At 40.5% G+C, this 19,022-nt stretch overlaps 1 protein-coding gene across 30 annotated transcripts in view; it reads left to right on the top strand.

Moving 5' to 3' along the window:
• Window positions 1-19,022, top strand: part of LOC148015508 (uncharacterized) — a 212,875-nt gene that overhangs the window by 15,228 nt on the left and 178,625 nt on the right. The window contains exon 3 of one of the 30 annotated variants that reach the window (XR_015688339.1): window positions 7,392-8,191. The exons of the other annotated variants lie outside the window; for them this stretch is intronic. The gene's annotated coding sequence lies outside the window, so the exon portion shown is untranslated. Of the gene's footprint in view, window positions 1-7,391; window positions 8,192-19,022 lie in introns of those variants that run through there. 30 annotated transcript variants of the gene reach the window in all.

The following is a 19,022-nucleotide window of genomic DNA, read 5'->3' as shown; positions in this document are numbered from 1 at the left end:
AACACATGTTTCACATTAATTTCATTATTTCAAAATCCTACATCGTTTTATTAATAACACTCATATAGTGGAGACATTACACACCCTTACAGAAACTATGTCTCCATCCCTTGAAGGTGATGATAGTTGTCTAGGAATCCAAATAGAACTTCTGTCGATCTTGGCTTAACGAATGGCTCGAACATGTTGCATTTCTTTGAATATAGCTTTAGAAGTTGCCAACTTGAGAGTGGAGTCCAAAATATTCAATGGAGTATGTCATTCTTATCCATATAGAGCTTGGAATAGGGACATCTTAATCATTTCACTAATAGGTAGCATTATAGGCAAATCCTATAAGTGGTAGATGTTCCACCTCCTTGGTTTTCTACCACAATAGGATCTTAAGATGCTTGCAATGATTTAATTCACCCTCTCAGTTTGGTCATCAGTTTGCATGAGAAGAAACATTGATGCATGGTTGAATCTCGATGGTTTAAAATAGACAAGTCCAAAACCCTAGATGCAACCTTTTAATTATATTTGGACCCCAAAAAATTTGAGTGCTTCCACAATCAACCAAGATTTTGAAGGATTTACCCATATAACTTGCTAATATCTGGATGAAACGTGGACAGTCGGCTCCCTTGTTCCTCATGCCTACACGAATGGTTTCTCACTTGATTTCTTTCCCTTGAAAATTATTCTTCTTTTCTTCTTCTTCTTGGCCTATTGTAGAGTTCACCCAAGCTCTAGTTGCTATTTCACAACATGACCTCTACTATTATTTCTATTTCCACCGCCTCTTCCTAGTATTTGGATGAAACAACATGGACGGTTGGATCCCTTGTTCTCCATGGCTGCATGAATGGTTTCTCCCTTGATTTCTTTCCTTGGGTAAATACTCTTCTTCTAATTAGCCTACCATAGAGTACACCCAACCTCTAGTGTTGTTTCTATTTCCATTGTCTCTTTCAGATGTTTGATTTGGATTAAGGTTTTGAGAAAAAATTGTGTAGTTAGCTCTCAAGTGTCTAATCTCTCTAAATTAGCAGAACTACTTTGCTTAGCCCTCTTAGGTCCTAAGTAGTATTACCCACTTGTTAGTTTTAGCATTGTTTATATGGGCACCATATGAGGGAATCTCGAAGGGTTGTGGGCCCTATCGACTTGAGACAAGTATCGAGAGAAGGATTTAGAACTTGGCAAAACCTCACAATCTATTGATTTGTCATCATCCTTTGATAGCTTCTTTAATTTTATCCAATGTATGGGAAGCTTTGGTAATCCCATTATCTCAACACCATTGGTTTCAGAAGAGTTTAACCTCATTGGTGAGAGAGATATCAATCAGGTGTGATATGTGTAAGGGGGATTCGACTCACCTTTGAGTTGCCTTATTGCACTATATTGATCACATCATATCGATCTCTAATATGGGATGACAAAAAAGCAAGACAGTATAGAAATCAATCAATATGCTGTCATGGCAAGGGTTAAAGCAACTCTTAAAGAGCTTGGATTGCATTGTATTAAACTCTAAGATTTTATTCATGAATGATGCATATATTACTACTACTCATACACACTTGATCACTTTAATAAATAGGGACTTTAGTTCATGAGTAGGACTAGATACATGCTCAACAAATTTTTGAAGGCTTTCCCACTACTAATGCCAATGCCTTTCAAATCCTTAACATTCCTCAATATTTGACAAGGAAAGAAAAGGTTGAGGATGTGATCCATGAGTACACAAGGTCTATAATTAAAAAGAAGAGTATTTATGATGAGAAGGTCAAATACGTCCTTAAAACAATGAAAAATATTCACAAGAAGAAAATTGAGGCACTTTCTCCAATGAACTATTGGAGGATGGACAATATGTATAGTTAGATGCTAGTGAAGATGTGTCTTATTCCAAAGAAAGGGTTATCTAAGTATATCTCCCAAGGACAAGAGCATGTTTGAGAAAAGAGAGATCCAATTATCTAATTTAACAGTATGTTGTTGCATTAGGTAAATACTCTTACCTATCTCTAATGCTTTGATGACCTACTTACAGATTGTTTTTCCAATATCAACTTGTGTGTAGGGCATACATTGCTCCTTTTAGGAATGATATCTTGAGGATTATATTTGTCATTGATCTACTTCTCTTAGTGGATCCATTTTCAAAAACAAGATCATATGTTGCAAATTTTTTCAATATATATAGTAACCTAACAAGCTATCATAATTGTCTTATGATGAAGGTGCATATTACTTAGTAGTAAACTTTCTTAAATACATTATTTTCTTACTATGTGTTGGCTATTGTCTTGCTTTGGAGAGAGAGAACCTTGGAGCCCAATTTACATTGATGTTTTTTCTAGAGAGGTCATATTTTAATGAATTCTCTATCTAGAGTATGTGACTAGGCGCTAAACTATTATATACATCCATTTCTTGTTCTTTTATCTTATAAATAGATTCTCATTTATTGATTTTGCTAATAGATCTTAACTTGCAAAGACTTTTTACAACCTACATAGAGGTGTATGAGTGCATCGATGATTGTAATAAGCCCTTCAAGTGTCTAAACCAAGAGATCCTACTACATAGTGACACAAAATTGTGGATGGAAATTGTGGATGGAAAGAGATCCTACTACATAGATGGAGTTGAGCATAAGCTTACCTATCTTCTGTTGCATCATTGGAAATACCTTTATTGTGCGATCTATGCTTTGCTACAATGTAAAGAATATCAAGTCATATATGTGGACTAAGTAAATCCACATGTTCCAATTTTTGTAGGGCAATATGTGGTGGATTAAGTATAGATATACTTAATCAAATTTTTGTAGAACAATAGATGCAAAGTTGTTAAACATAGATGGAGTGAGTGTAAGCTTACCTATCTTTTGTTGCATCATTGGAAATACCTTTATTGTGCGATCTATGCTTTGCTACAATGTAAAGAATACCGAGTCGTATATGTGGTGGATGAAGTATTCATGTATGGGATGGGTGCATAAATATACCAATCCATGTATCCATGGATAGGTTATGCTATACTCATTATATATAGTTACATATCTATACATAAAATACTACATGTATTTATCTTATATATGTAAAATCAACCAACCAAAATAGCCAAAAAAAATTATATTGTAACAACAAGAACATTAAGCAAGCTTTCATTGTCAAGTTTTTGCTTTTCCTCCAGCTAAACCTGCACACAAATTAGTACATGTGTAAATGCACATTTATCTACATTGTAAAATTAGAGGATCGGGTTTTCCTGCTGACATAACAAAGAGGCATTACATTATTGCTCTTTTGGAATACAATTGCAGGGTTCCCCTTTAAAAACAATGTAAAAGATTAGATGACCAGCACCAAACAATGTAAAAGATTAAAGGACCACCAAACAAAAAGTTTGAACTCTATGAAACAAAAAACATTTATTTTATTCTTATACAAAATGCACATCTTTTCATAAACATGTTATATCCACTTGTCTAATAAAAAACTTTACTACCCTTCCCAATGGATCAGTACAACATTATGCTCAAGCTATTAAAATACAATAACAACTCCACTCAACTTATGTGTGTAGCTCTTCATAACAAGCACATGCATAAACAAATACACATATATTATTACACACATGCACGCATTTACAGATGAATACAATTTTAGATATAGACATACACATCAATCTTAGATAGTTTGTTTACATTCACTTGTACATACCAGCAAACATATGCACAGAAAACATCCCACCCAAACATAAACATCCCAATCAAACATTTCTGCACCATAGAAAGTTATGAAAGTAATAAGTGCAATACATACAAACCTATCCACCAAAACATTCCAATCAAACAAGTCTACATTATAGAACCTAAGTTATGAAAGTACTACCAGCAAATATACTTCAATTAATTCTTTCAGAACCATTGAAACAAAAGGGAGCCCTAGACATGGCTAACAACATAACGAAAAAGCAACAAGTGGATGCCTTACTGAAACTTTTGAGGAATTCTCCACTCTCTTGGGTTCACTGATTAGCAGGCACAAGACTTAGTTGCTGTATGTTGTGCTAGATGATCCACCCGGGTGGCTGGAGGGATATAGTTTTAGGCTTATTAAGAAAGGGGAGACTTTCACGTACTTGGGATGTCATCTTGGATTAGGCCTTACACAACTGCAAAAATTCCAATGGTTCTTTCAGAGGATGAAGGCTAAGGTAAGCAACTCGGCAAATGGCACTTACTCCTTTGGAGGGAAGGTGGTGCTACTAGGCTCAATGCTTGTTTCTAGCATTGTTTTCATTGCCTCATTCCTGGCCTTCTCAGCGACATGCTGGGTGAGCTTAGAAAAGATGTTCAGGTTTTTTATGTGGCACAATTAGAAGAGGCAACGATGGCACTCTATTTCGTAGGATATAATCACCTCAACCAAAAAGGAAGGGGGCTCGGGCATTGATTCCTTGAAAGAAAAAGCATCACTTCTTCTTCATAGGATGATGAGCAGGCTGTCCAGTTCCCAGCCGTGAGCAAGTATAGCTTGATAGTTTATTGTCAGCTCTAAGCTACCAGCAGGCAAGTGGACTGAGCTTACTAGGAGGACATACTTGTCTCCAAAGGACCGATGATTAGATTTCAAGGCTCGGAAGCATTACAAGCAATAGTTCACAGCTGGAAGTCCATCATTAAGGAGCTTGAGTGGTGTGGCCATCAAGAGGGCAAAGGTGACCCAAGTCTGTGTTGCAATCCATATGGCTAGTTGACAGTGCCTATCAAGATAAAACTATCTAAAAGCATGCATGATGAAGGTTTGAGAAGATGGAAGGGCATTCGGGAGCCCACCCAATTGTGATTCCTAGCTATTGATGAGTGCCAGTCGAAGTTTCTACTAAATGATGAAGAGAAGCATTAGTTGTCACTGGTAGTGATGCTAAAGGAGGACTGGCCAAATTCCTTTAGGATGTTTCCACTCAGTCCAATGAGGTGCTTTAGAACCGAGAAGGGGAAAATGCTCTGAGAGTGCTGTAAAAAAGAGGATTTCAATATTCATAATGTTAGATCGATTATGAAGGTGCAGGAATACTGGAAGAGGTATCACCCAGAACACACTTCAGAACCTGGAGGGGTGGGTTAGATTGATTTGGTCCAGTACACCCTCCAAACGCTTGAATCTTGTTTAATGAAAGACAATCATGAATAAATGGCCCCCTAGGAGAGAATCTCCAAGTTTTCTAATGTTTCTCTGCTCTAGAGATGTGTAGAAGGAATAAAGAAACGATCAAGCACCTTTTTGGGACTACATTGAGGTTAAAGGTGTCTAGAACACCATAGTTGAGTGGGTGGATAAGGCAGGACTTCAGTATAGAATTGATGCTAAGGTTGCTCTATTTGGTGGTAATGGACAACTCCAAGAAGCATAGGCATCACATCAGAATGTGATAAGGGCTATTTGGTCTCATAGAACCCCCAAGTCTTTTGGAAGAATTGATAAATATAGACCTTGAAGTGTCTCCTTTTGTAAATCCGAAGTTTTATCCGTTTTGAAAGGCTTAGGTAGAAGGACATCTAGCTATAGAGCCCTTTACAAGGTGTCAAAGAGCAGTAACTGATACTTAGTTAGAGCCGTCTCCTTTTTTTGGATGATGTAAATATTATTTCATTGATACATATCACATTATTAAAAAAAAAGCGGCAGTCACAAAAAGAAAACCCAAACATTATGCGCAACATGCTTTCAAAGTAAGCATGCGTGCACAAGCAGCTTTCTGAACCTGTGCATGAAAACATTATAGTTGAAAGGACAACAATCTTTGTGTACTGACGCATAACAAATACACAACTTCCACCACAATCTTTTAAATATAAACCTACAACCCAACTAATAAAGCCCTTAACAATCTATTTAGCCCTTAACATCCCACATGTTCAACCTCTCGATTTGGAAACATCGTACTACCTGCAGACATCCACACTCAACATAGAAAAAACATCTAGCCACTGCCCAAGTTAGTTAAAATCCCCAATTTTCATGTACATATAAATGCATCCATATGAGACTCCCTTTTGAAAGCCTGGACGTATGAGAATAAACCAGAGTAATACTACCCCACAAGCTCAAGCACTAATCTTCATGCAGGGATGAAAAGCAAAAGCACAGCAAACCAAGAAGCTTGACCTTACAAGCACCTTTGGAACATGACACACAAGCAGAGATTGTTCAAGACACACCCCCAAGCTCCTAGTCTTCACAAACAGCATAACACAAATTCTACAAAATGCAAGTACACATTCTCTCTCTTTTTTTCGTGATAGGTACACATTCTCTTTGTCACACACACACACACACACACACAGCAGCAGCAGCAGCAGCACAACAAAAAAGTCTCTTAAAAGACAAAGAGCAGCAGTAGGCAGTTTGAAGTAGCACTACCATGCAATCACCCCCATTAAGGAAGGTCTTGCACACATTCAGCCACATATGCAACCCCCATTTTATTACAGGTGCATTAGCTCCTCCCCTTGTTAGCAGTTTTGGGCACCTCCACTAGGACTGAGCAGGCATCTAGGGCAGCAGCATGGGTACCAGGACCAGTTGGACAGCAGTGTGATGGGCAGGAGATCGTACAGGCAGCAGCAAGACACCTCGGACAGCAGGCAGGTCCGCTCAGACTGCTATTCCACTGTCTCTTTCTCTCTCTCTCTCTCTCTCTCTCTCTCTCTCTCTCTACCACCAGTACTCAAAGGAATAATTGGGAAAGGTTGTCCCATATGTGGAGTTGGGAGATCCAATGTTCATTGGAGTGAAGGGGAAGCATGCAAGACTTGGGTATTTTGATCTGGAAGAGAAGATAAAGGTCATGAAGCAGACCAAGTCATTAGTGGGGACGTCAGTGTGGATATCAGATGAACTGACACCATAACTCAAGAATAGAGTAGCAGAACTTATCAAAGTTAGAGAAGCCAGGACGGAAGGGAAGTGGGCAGTTTACAGAGGAGGGAAAGCTATCATTAGAGAATTCCTTGTGAAAGCCCCTGACAAAGGGACAATTCTTCAGTTTTAATATCTCGTCGCTAATGGATCATTTGTAATGTAGTGGCAACTCTTATGAGTCATAAGAGTTCTTTAAGCTCTCAAATTTTGCTTTCTCTTTTTATTTTGCTTTTGCTCATATGGCAATGACCCAAAGTGGACCTCCCGTGGATGTTAATATGACTCTCTCTATTTCTCTCTCTCTCTCTCTCTGTCTATCTATCTGTCTGTCTCTTTGGGTCGTGACATGGAAGTGTCGGGCAGGTCTGATGTGCTGGTCTGACATGGAAGTGATGGGCTGGTCTGACGTGCTACTCTCTCTCTCTCTCTCTCTCTCTCTCTCTCTCTCTCTCTCTCTCACAGGTTATGACATGGAAGTGATGGGAAGGTCATGACAGTTTAGGGGCAGGGAATAGACAGCCCTGAGGTGGCATGTGATGCTGGTCCTGGCATGGAAGTGATATTAATGGTCTGATGTAACGCTAATGCTGGTCTGACGTGGTGGCATGATGCTGGTCTTATTGACGATGCTGGAATGATGTGTCGTTAACACTCTGAGAGATGAATGCTGTGTACACTCTGAGACAAATGCTGTGTACACTCTGAGAGATGAATGCTCTGAGCTCTGAATGCCTGGATGCGATACGGGATGCCTAAACTAAAGGAGACCTGTTATGGATATTGCTTGAAAATGCAGTAAATGCAGATATATAAACAACTTGGGATGCCATATTTCTGACTGCTAAAACTTGGAACATACCTGTGGATACAGTGTAGAAACTGTTAGTTCAATGAATGCAACAGTATATACATCTTTGTGTAAAATCTGATGTCACAGTGAATGCAGTATTTGTACATAAACTATGAATACAATGGTTATGCATTGGATACTGTCATGCCAGTAATGCAGTCCTGTATACTCTGCGGTCTGACATTGTGAGACAAGTTCTGAATATATTTAATGCAGTGAAGGCAAGGGGGACTTGTGAAATAATTTGGTAAGGGGAGTAGGAAAACCCTGAAAATTGCAGAAATCAAAAACATTGCTCTGATTTGATGTGTACAAAATCAAATTTGAGTGGCCTTGCACACTGTGTGAATCCAATTAACAATGGGGATGGATGATGCAGACAAATGTAAAAATCGAGCCATGGAAAAAGAATATTTAGGAGATGAATGTGATTAAGAACTATCACAACCAGCCATGGAAGCAATGTTCCACACCCCTTCTAAGGACACACAGTACAAGACGTATGGCCATAGGGCCCATTATGACTGGACCTTCTCCCCAGGATCTGAGAGGCATGGAGAGGCCTCACGCACCATGAATGAAAAGAAGAATGAAGAAATTCATCTAATGATTCCTCTAAACTACAAATTATGAGACAGGAGTTGGAAAAAGAAATGCGAGAGCAGGTTGGGGCTGAACTAATGGCTAGACCAGAAGGCAGAAATGCAAGATATACAGATAAAGATTAAGAATGAATTGCAAGCACAAATGCTGTTTGAAATTCACATGCTCAAAGCTGAAATGCAAAAAGCGGTAGAGGCTCAAAAATACTCATCATGTGCTTGACTTTCCCTCATCCAATTGAAGTTGGAGCTCTTTTTTGCTGTTTGATAGCTTGAGCATTATCCTATTTGATTTCTTCACACAGGCTTTTGAGAGTGGACACACTCCCACATATATGACTTTATCTTGCTAGGTTGGTTTCAACAATTAGTGGTTGATTTAATGGATTGCTTAAGTAGAGATGTGGCTTGCAAATCTGAAATCTTGGAATTGAGGAAAGAATTGAACACATTTAAGAAAAAAGAAATAAATGTGCAAGAACAACTGCAAAAAGAGAGAGAGGCACTAAAGGCATGTGAAAGGGAGGTTCACTCATGGCGGCAGAAGTTGCAAAGAAAACACATAAGCAGATAGAAGAGGCCAATTGAGGTAGAAAAAAAGAATAAAGGAACATCAGTGAACAAGATTGAGGTACTGAATGCTACCTTGGAAGAAGAGGCCAAGAGTCGAGCTAGGGTACTGCATGTGTGGGTAGTAGGATGGGAGGAGAAGAGCAGCCCATAGGAAGATGCTAAGACACTTGCCGAAAAAATTGGGGCTTCAAATGTGCCTATAGTTAGTGCTGGGAGAGTACGGAAAGAGGACTCTTAAGTCAAAAGCTTAAATCCTTTGCTTTGGGAACATAGAGAAAAAAAAGGCCTTCCTCTCTAAGAGGAGAGTACCATTGGAAGCCCACAAAGAGGAAAAATGGGTTGTTAATAGGGGTGGATGGGTCATCATCACTGATAGAAGGACCACATGACAGTATAAGGCCTATAAGGCACTTAGGATGTCAGTATGGAATTCTAATGAAGCCCCATGCTTGGTTACTTTGAAGATAGCTTCCGAAATGTAGACATAGCCATGTACACAAAAACACACCAATGTAAAGGTAGCCAATTACCAGAGGTGTAGGGCTACATGTGGAAAAGTGCATTTTGTCTACCAGCTAGAAAACCGGGAAGCACTAGGGATTCAAGAGGTGTAGCCATACTATACTAGGAAAACCTGAAAAGGATGGTGCAGGTAATGAAGAGAGATAATGATGCACAATACTTATGGATTAGGATACATGCAAGAAGACTATCGAATATATTCATTGCAATATGCTACTTTCCTCTTACAAACTCAACCTATGCCACAGGAGATGGATCTCCCTTTGATGTACTCTATGAGGATATTATGAGATATGCTACCGTTGGGAACATATTATTAGTGGGAGATTTCAATGCATGCACTGGAGATAGACAATTTGACCTTTATATCCATGATAATGCCATGTTCAAAGAGATTGATATAGATGATATAGGCCTATATAGGAGAGCCTAGGATAAAGACGTGAGTACCTATGGGACACATCTATTGGCTTTGGGAAGTGCACATAGACTAGCCATCTTTAACGGTCTACCACAATGGCTAGGATCTGACACTTAGAGATGTTGAAATCACAAAGGAGGGGCAAGTATTGTGGATTTCTTGATAGGCTCACCGGCATTGATACTAGACATCCAAAACATTAAGGTATCTAAAAGACCAATTGGCATAGCAACAAATCATGCTATCTTGACTTTTGTGCTCTCTTGTGGACATGAAACATGGAACACCACACCTCTCTAAACATCCCAAAAATCACTTTGAGCAGATTATTAGAGGAATGTATAAGGGACTTAGCAAAAGCCATACATAGATCAACCATGTATGCATTTCCACACACCTTGCCTGACCTACACTCTCTACTGCTCCCCAAAATAGCTGGTTTCATGATGAGTGTAGAGTCACTCAGGCTCGTGCTTACAGAGAGAAGTGGAGCTAGGCACTCGGACACATCGTCAAGCAAGGATATTCTTCAAACACCTTTTGCAGAAGAAGAAGCAAGACTACTTGGCGAAAGCACAAGTAGAGATATATCAGTTCTTTTTGGGACATGATAGCAAGAATGCATGGAAGATGTTTCATGAAAAACAGCCCCCCATATAGATTACATCAGCAGATGCTTGGCTTAACTATGGAAGACAGCTAAATGATGTGCCAGGACAGCTACCTATGCAGCCCACACATGCCTATAGGCCAACAAGGTGGTCTTTCTTCACCTGGAAATTGGTCAGGCATACAATTTATAGATTAAAAAATGGGAGGGCATAGGATGAGGATGGGCTAGTGGCATAACATTTCTCATATGCTTATGACATACTAACACCCATACTAGCAATATGTTCAATAGAGTTGTATGAGAGGGCTTTCCTACGAGCTGGTCAAACAATACTATTCCACTCTTTAAGAGTGGTGATCCTTTGATCCCTAGCAACTACAAGATTATCATGATCGGCCATACCTTGGCCAAGATATATGGATCTATATTGGAACATAAACTCAGTGAGTGGGCTGAGATGCAAGGGAAGAGAGCACAAGGATAGGCAGGTTTCAGATGTGTATATACCACATTGGACCATATTCTCACACTTAGAGCCATTATCAAAAAGGAGGATGATGATCAATTGCTGCTTTGTAGATTCCTATAAAGCTTTTGATACAGTGCCTCATATATGCATTATGAGCGCATTCTGCAGAGATTATAGGACGTTGGAGTGCTAGAAGGTATATGATGGGGTATTTATGCATTATATGAGATAGTGAAAGGTCATGTACAATCACCTGGGGGTTATTAGAGAGGATTGACAATACTATAGAAGTGAAACAAGGATGCCAGCTGCCACCCACATTGTTTGGTTTATATATAGATGAAGTGTCTAATTACATTGACTGAGATGCTGGAGTTGAAGTCAACCTAGTAAGGGTGTTGATGCCAATAATATTGCATGCAAATAACATTGTTCTTATTTAGGATTCACTAGAGGGATTGTAGCTCTTTGCATGTCTTTTGTAGAGACGAAGATCTCATAGTAAACCTTGGAAAGGCCAAAACCATGGTCTTCAATGCTTTAGCAGCATGGGTGATTAGATCCATGTACTAGTTCACATTATGAGAAAACATAGTGGAGCATGTGAGGGAATATGTTTATCTGAAAATCGCCTTCTCTCGTCCATGTTTTACATTGAGAAGGGTATCAATGGCACGTCTGGCATGAGGCCATATAGCACTTGGGGCACTTGAGAGTCAATGTACTCACATATAGTTCTAGGAGCCTCGCACCAAACTATGGTGGTTTGACACCCTAGTCACACCTACACTACTGGAGCAAAGGTATGGGGCTACAACTTGTACCACAAGCGTCTCAGTCCACTCAAAATCACCTCAAAGCAAGAGAGCACCCATATCCTCAACGGAATTGGGTGTGCTAGAGGGGCCTTCTAGTGATGAATCAAGAGAGGAGTCTACTATGGAAGATGTTTACCACATAATTCTAAATAAGCCTATAGAAGCTCAAGATAGAATCAGAGATGCCGATGTGATAGAGATAGACCTTCGTTCATCGAATGATTTGCGACTGATCAAATTACGATCTATGCTTAGCATGGAGGAAAGGAAGGAGTACGTATCCTTAATCTAGGAATTCCGTGATATATTGGCTTGGAGCTATTATGAATTGAGGGGTATTCCCCATCGTTTAGCCATCATAATATTCCCCTAAAATAGAGAAGTCGACCTGTTTGGCAAAAAGTGAGATACATGCCTTTGAGTAAAGGGACGGGCTATTCGAAGAGTTACAGAAATTATGTAAGGCTGGCCTGATATTTCCCGTGCAACACATGGAGACTTATTGCTATTAGGCAGGCCATGGATCTTGCAATGTGATTGTCAAGTCGACATACTGGCTGGTTGTTTGGAGGCACTAGACAAGTAATAAATTGATCAAAGAAAGAGAGAGAGAGAGAGAGAGTATTATGATGATTGGGATAGCACCAAAAGGCCACTAATCATGATGATAGCACGTATGATTAGGAGTAAGCTCACCACCCCACATCCCATTGTTAGAGTAGAGCTGGAGGTAGCATCCATGGTCACGGAGGCACTCTTCTTGAGATAGAAGAAGATTACATACATAGATGCACAATATATACTATGACATGCAAGGACAATACCACTCCCTCTTCTGTGATGATTTTGGACCTCATCATTATGTCATGGAGTATGAGGACCAGAGCCGCCTAGGTCTTTTCCTCCTTGAGCTCCAGAGGTGCCACATAGCACTGCTGCGAGATAGGATACTAGCTCACTCAAAGGGACCCACACAAAGAGTAGTGATAGATCTTTTTCATAGATCCGATGCTACTGACACTACTAGCCTTGCGGAGACAGAGCCACCCTGCTAGACACCTCCCATTCCATGTTGTGGAGACACATTGGATAGAGCCATTTCACTTCATTAAGCACGACGACCCCGTCTACCAAGACCAGATCTAAGGAGACCGCACCACAGCTGCAAATCTGAGCCATTATCACAAGACATCGAAGACTCACTACCAAGTATATTGGTGGAGTAGTTAGGGATCACATCATAGGTAAAAGTATGTGCAAACCTTGAGATTAGCTACAGTCTACACTCCCCACCACATTTTTTTGTACATAGTTTTGTTAGATTTCAGTTTCATTTTCTTTCTACTGATGAGACAACATTAGATACAGTTTTACTCTAGCATAGTCCCATCATAAAGTTATTTCTTAGCATTTTTTTATAGGCCACTTATTTTAATGTTATCTTCACCTTAGTGATGAGATGACATTAGACATAGATGTATTTTGGATTTTGTCTCATAGGCCACATTGGCCTTATGTAGGCAGAAATCTCTCTCTCTCTCTCTCTCTCTCTCTCTCTCTCTCTCCGTCTCTGTGTTTAGAGTTATTGTTCAGTACATCATACACTTCTGCATTGCAACACTCTAACATGGAATCAAAGTAGCATAGCGCATACTTAAAGTGGAGATTTCAGCATGACAACAAGATTGTGTTTTCATGGTCTGAGTGCAAGGAGGAGGGATGCACATCTACACAAGGCTCGAATGAGCAAAGATGGGAAGGAAAGGAGGCTTGTTTGTTGTTTTATGAGCATGAACAACTGTCAAAGCAGGAGAAAGGTTGTGTTTGCTGTGAGAGCAGGAAGAGATCGAAGCTCAGCTGAGAGTGGAGTAGACATTGTAGAGTGTGAGAGCACGGCACCCAATGCAATAATTTGAAGTGTATGTGGAAGTACAAAGTACAACCCTTAAACCTTAGGATTGTAAGAGGGTGTTCACACCCGAAGTGTGTGAAACACGGTAAGTGCTTAAAATTGTGTAACATAGGCACATAAAATAAAGGGAATAAATCTTGGGGAAAAAACCTCTCGTACAGAGAGTAAAAAGTGCCCTAGTGTCCTACTGAAGATCACCAACACTCCTCTATGAGCGTAGGCGTGAGTCAAACCCAACAAACCCCCCTAGAGTGAAGAGTAATCAAGATACAAGGGTCATCCACCAAAGAAGATCAAATTTAAAGCATTGAGAAATGCTTCAAATTTGTCAGGAGGAAGAGCTTTGGTGAAGATGTCTACCATATTATTGGTGGTAGGACAATAGACAAGGATGATATCTACTGCATGTAGCCTCTCTCTGACAAAATGATAATGGATCTCAATGTGCTTCGTGAGTGCATGAAACATTGGGTTCCGTGCCACTGTAATGGCACTCTAACTGTCAGTGAACAAAAGAGTAGGCTCCGTGACAGATACATCCAGATTAGCTAACAAGCGTCTATACGCATTCAACTGTGGTAGTGAAAGCTGCCTTGTATTCAGCTTCACATGACGATGTGGCAACAGTGGATTATTTTTTGCTAAGCCAGGAGATGTAAGATGAGCTGAGAAAGAAACAATTGCCACTAGTGAAGTGATGAGAATCATGAACACTAGCCCAATGAGAATCACCGTAAGCATGTAAGTGTAGTGTTCCCCCCTTGGCATAAAGCAATCCAAGAGTCCTAGTATCCTCCAAGTAATGGAAAACACGCTTGACAGCTTGCCAATTGACATGCGTGGCTGATGGATATATTTGCTCAGGGCTGAAATTGCAAACTGTATGTTCGGCCTAGTGTTGCATAAGTAGATAAGGCATCCAACTACTGGAGCATATGTGTGGATATCAAACAAGTCACTGTCATCATGCAATGACAACTTCAATCCAGGTTCCATTGGTGTACAAATTGGCTTGCAATCCTGTAAGCCAAACCTCTCAAGAAGTTTACCAATGTATCTTGACTGTGACAATCCAATGCCTTTAGCATCATGAATGAACTAAATGCCCAAGTAATAGTGCAAAGGTCCCAAATTTGATATCTCAAAAGTTTTCTGTAAATTTTGTTTGAATGCTGAAATGTCATCAATATGTGTCCCTATAAGCAAAAGATCATCAACATATAGACATATGAACAGCAAGGACCCCCCCTCTTTACATACCTAAAGGGTAGACTCTGATGAGCTGTTTATGAACCCTTGGCTAAGTAAAAAGGCATCAATCTTTGCATATCAAGCTCGAGGAGCTTGTTTCAAGCCATATAAATCCTTTTCAGCTTACACACCAAGTGTTCAGATCCCTCAACTGCAAAACCAATGGGCTGCTGTACATACACTTCTTCTCAAAGTTCCCCATGTAAAAATGCAGTCTTTATATCTAGCTGATGCACAGACCATGCATAATGGGCAGCTAAAGCAACCATAGACCTAATGGTAGTCATGCGGGAGGTAGGAGCAATGTCTCCTCATAGTCAATGTTTTTCTTTTGTGCATAGTCCTTGGCCACAAGCTTGGCTTTATATTTGTCAATGGATCCATCTGCATTCCTCTTCAGCTTATAGACCCATTTTGTTCCAATGGCTTTCTTCCCAATAGGCAAAGACACTAAGTCCCATGTTTGATTATTTATGATGGAATCAAACTCAGCTTGCATTGCTGCCATCCAATGCACACTATGTTGTGCATCCTCAAAACATTTAGGCTCCTCATCATCAACTGTATGTGCTGCCATAACAAAATCCATGGTATGTGCACCATCATGCATACGAGCTTGCCATCTAGTACGACTAACAATAGGAGCATCCAAATTACTATCTTTCATAGTCTATAAATACCATCTAGGCATTTATCTAGCCTCCTGATTGTGTATAAGCTCTTGCTGAATTTCAGATTCAGCACCATGCTGAATATTCAGATCAGCCATGGGCTGATTTTCTGCATTACCCAATGGAGCAGTTGGCTGAACACTAAGTCCACTTGTTGAAACTCCAGGTGTATCACAGAAAGAAATGGGCAGCAGCCTTTCAAATACATCACGGGCAGCCTAATACGTGTCAAAACCATCAAGGGATAATTCTGATTTTTCATCAAAAACCATATCCCTACTGACAAATAAATTTTTAGAGACAAGATCATATAATCTATATCCTTTGCTCTCACTACTGTACCCCACAAAAGTGCATTTGACAGTCTTGTTATCCAACTTTTTCCTGAGTACCTTGGGAATGTGTGCATATGCAAGACACCCAAAAGTATGAAAATGCCCAACAGAAGGTTTCTGACTGTTCCAAGCCTCAAAAGGCATGATATTCTTTAATGCCTTGGTGGGGTATCTATTTAAGACATGGCAAGCACACGTATCTACTTCCATCCAAAAACGATGTAGCAAGCTCCTTGCTTTCTGCATACATCTGGCTACCTCCATGAGTGACCGATTCTTTCTCTATGCAACCCCATTTTGCTGTGGAGTATCAGCAGTAGTGTATTGATGAACAATGCCCTTCTGCTTCAAAAAAGAATTCAGCATAGAGGACATGTATTTCCTCCCTCGGTCCCAATAGAGAGTCTTCACCCTGCAGCCAAATTGGTTTTCGACAAGTGCTAGAAAAGCCAAAAATGCATCATACACTTCTGACTTTTTCACTAAAGAGTAGACCTAGTAGAAACAAGTAAAGTCATCAATAAAAGTGACGAAGTAGTAAGAGCCACCCAATGACTTTGTCTGCATAGGGCCACATACATCTAAGTGAACAATCTATAACCTAGCAGTGGCTCTAAAAGTAACATCACAGGGAAACGAAAAACGATGCATTTTTCCCAAAATACAACCCTTGCATAAGTGCTCAGGAGGTCTCTCCAAGAGAGGTAAACCATCAAGCATCTGTGTATGCTACAAAAGCATCAAGCTACCATAGTTTACATGCCCCATGCGAGCATGCCATAACTCCACCTGTAATATAGCAGGAGTAAGAGTGGACACTAAATAGACCGACTGATCAACTGAAAGAGCATCCAACTCATATAGCCCATGACATAGAGTACCAGTCAAAACCAAAGTCATGTGTTTCTTATCTCTTACGATGCAGCTGTCATCATCAAAGATGACTTGCAAACCACACCGTGCCAAAGAGAAAATAGACAACAAATTCTTCTTTATACCTGGCACAAACAAGGCATCTTGCAAGCGGAGAATAGAGCCATCAATGGCTGTTAACACAATCTCCCCAATACCTCTAATAGGGGATAATGCATTATTGACACACTGTACAGGCTTGTCAACTGGGGCTGCAATTACAGAAGCAAACAAATCTTTGTGAGATGTGATGTGCCTAGAAGCACCGTTGCCAAAAAACCATGTGCATGTATCCTCAGTAGAGCTAAATGCTCTATTAGCCCAATAAGAGTCATAACTTCATGTATAAAAATGATAGTTCCTATTTGCAACAAAGGATGTTGACTCAGTAGCAGTGAAAGGTGCATCAGAAACACACATCCCTGACTCCTCCTTGGCTATGCGCTTTCTACACTCACTGATGTAGTGGCCTGGCTTCTTGCAATAGTGGCACTTGCCCTTCTTGGCTTGTGTGCCCCCTTGTTTCTTATTGCCTTGTGAAGTGCCTGAAGTCCTAGAGCTCTGCGGAACATTCTTTACTTGGCTACCCTTGCCATTTTGCCGTGCCATAAAAGCCTGCTCAGAGGCTATAACATCCACATCACTATTCTTTCATGTTTGCTCTTCCTCTAAGAGCAAATTGACTAGGTGAAGGAAAGTAAGTGGCTGTGGGGAAATCCTCATAGTGAGGTTCAAGGCCGTATGAAAGGCTAAGTACAAGGGCGGCGATGAATTCAAGGTAGTAGATATCATATGTGCATCTAAGTAATACTCATCGACATTCATAAGTTGCTCACGCATGTCCTAAATTTTATTTAGGTGATCTTGCATAGAATCACCCTCATCCATCTTCGCTGTCTCAAGCTCTTTCTTTAAGAAAGAGATGCGCGTCTTATTCTTTCCAACAAACGTCTGCTCCAAGGTTAGCCAAACTTCTCGTGAAGAAACTGGAGACTGAATGTGAGGGATAATAGACCGCTGAACTGCCAATGCAATTAGCAACAAAGCCTACCCATCTCGTGTATCCCATGTCTTTTGTGCTGCTGATCTCTAGGGAAATGGCTGAGTTGGAGTAGGCTGGACAGGCTGAGTTGCCCGCTATCCACGTCCTCCTAGAGGAGGAGTAGCAAGAGCCACAACTCTGGGCCTAACTTCTTCACCACTGACATAATCCCAAACATTCTTCGCAATCAGTACATTCTTCATCATGAAGGACCAGAGTGAATAGCTATTATCATCCAACCTATCCTCCTTGGATACGCAAGTAAATACATCACCTCCCTAATTTTCCATGATAAACAATGCTGATCAGAGAGCAAAAGAGCAATGTCTCAAGCTGGACCAACCTGGAAATCTCAGAATTTCCAGAAATTACAGCAAGGTAGTATCTTGCTGTAATTAGCAAATTGAAGCACACTCTGTCAAAACTGTCTGACATGCACGCAGTCCAAGTTGCAATAAATGCTCAATAGCACTATAGATGCAAAAGCCCCAAAATTTATTGTCCCAAAATGCTCAAAATTAGTCTATTTTAGACTATCACAGATGTACATATATCAATCAGTGAGCTAACTGCAAAAGCTCCAAAATGTTGGGCCCAAATGCAAGAAATCCATGTTGTAATCGTGTCCTAGACATGTATTGAAGTTGCTAATGCTTGCTCGGGCAAAAAACCCTTCCAAAGAATTAGAGGGAATAAAAAATTGATAATTTTTTCTTGTTTGTTACCTTTGATATGGACTGAGCTAGTCATGGAGGTGACTGAAGGTAGTATGGACTAGTGGCTGGAAAAATTGGCGTGCTAACTTGGTAGGTTAGAGTAGACCTAGACTGGCGGGTGCCGGGAGTTGGAGCAGCAAGCGGTGCTACTCGAGCGGGAGTAGCAAGTCTTCAATGTCTAGGTGCAAGGGCAACACAAGGGCAGTGCAGTCAGGTCTGGAGCAAGCGGGCAACAAGGCGTAGAGACAGGCTAACGTGGTAGCACAGGACAAAGGGGAGGGATTGTGCGACGCTTGTTGACAGGGCTGCGCAAGACAAATGGTGGCGTAGGACAAAGAGCAGGGACAAGGCGACGCCTGCTGATGGGTCGGAGGGCGACGCAAGAT

The sequence above is a fragment of the Lygodium microphyllum genome, chromosome 24 (assembly GCF_053477565.2).
Source record: "Lygodium microphyllum isolate KBCC chromosome 24, Lygodium_microphyllum_v1.1.10, whole genome shotgun sequence".
NCBI classification, from domain to species: Eukaryota; Viridiplantae; Streptophyta; class Polypodiopsida; order Schizaeales; family Lygodiaceae; genus Lygodium; species Lygodium microphyllum.
This window is presented reverse-complemented; position numbering and strand designations above follow the sequence as displayed.